The following is a 1,613-nucleotide window of genomic DNA, read 5'->3' as shown; positions in this document are numbered from 1 at the left end:
GTGTATATATATATATATATATATATATATATATATATATATATATGTATATAAAAATTACCTCTCCCCAAATACCAGCATGATTCTAAATACCCACTACTAGAAGGACCCCATCTTCTCCATCCGAAAAAATAATGGAGTACCTCATCACAATTTTAAAAAATTGACATATTATTATTACTGTTATTATTATATCAACAATTCCTCAAGAAATAATTCCGACATAGACCCCTCCACCACATACAGAACTGGCACGCACGCACGTACGTCACAGATGTAGCATATAAGCAGCTTTCCAAATGCAACAAAAAACGTTTTACCAGGGATCATGTATGTTTGGGTGTATTTATATATACATATATGTATGTATGTGTAGGGTAATATATATATATATATATGTGTCTGTTCCCCTCACATATGGTAACAGTGACTGTTGACTATTTTGGTATGCATGTACAGGCATCTGTGTATGTGCATCTGAGCACACATATATGTACTCATGAGCTTTTACGACTCTATATGGTTTTTTATATACTTTTTGTATGTGTTTATATATTTTATATTTTTATTTTTTATTGTTATTTTATATTTGTATGTGAATTTTGCAAAATTCATGGATTAAACTTTGTAAATCTCTGAAGAGGCCTAGTGAATCATGTATGTACCCCCATTACATCATCTTCATCTACTAATTACTCCAGCGTACTGGAGTTATACAGAGAGAATGGGGCATGCCAACATGAGGCTGAAACAGCTGTAAGATTTTGTCCCTTCTCCAATTGCTAGATGTCATGAAACATATATTGCATATAAAATATATACATATAAACCATTAAGCTATCACTGGCACAACTTCAAAATCCCTTTCAACAAAACTGTAATAAATATTCTTCTCTACATGTATAATGAGTTCTTTAATCAGTCAATATTTGTTTGTTTTTAAGTATTTTTAAAAGCACATGTTTTTAACATTATGTATAAATATAAATATGTAATATATATTAAACATATATACAGATAGATAGATATACATATGTATGTATATATGTTTGTATGTATGTACATACATACATACATATGTATGTATGTATGCATATGTATCAATCAAAAGTTGATAGTCTACTCTGAGTTTTGCCCCTGGCTGATCACGACTGTGCAAGAGAAAAAGTGACCTGCAGTACTTATAAAATTAGCGGGACATTAGATACATCTGGATTGGTAGGGCTGTTAATTATAATTGTGATTCCTAATTTGAAATACTGACTCCTTTTTCTGTTCCACAGTCATGATCAGCCAAGGGCAAATCACAGAACAGACTGTTGTTTTTTAATAATAATAAAATATGTATCCACTCTATCCTACTCATTAAGTTCTATATCAGATATGCATTTGGATCATGCAAAATATACATTTGTATGTATATTGTAACACTTAAATTATGATACACACATGCATGCACACACACACACACACACACACGCACATCTGTGTATATGTGTATAGCTTGAGTACAGAGTCATTCATGTGTTATATCCAGATTAAACAAAATCCAAATTTAATATCTATATATATATATATATAAATATATATATAAATATATATATAAATATATA

This window comes from Octopus bimaculoides, chromosome 5 (assembly GCF_001194135.2).
Source record: "Octopus bimaculoides isolate UCB-OBI-ISO-001 chromosome 5, ASM119413v2, whole genome shotgun sequence".
Lineage (NCBI taxonomy): Eukaryota > Metazoa > Mollusca > Cephalopoda > Octopoda > Octopodidae > Octopus > Octopus bimaculoides.
The sequence above is the reverse complement of the archived record's forward strand: the minus strand, read 5'-3'. Positions refer to the sequence as shown.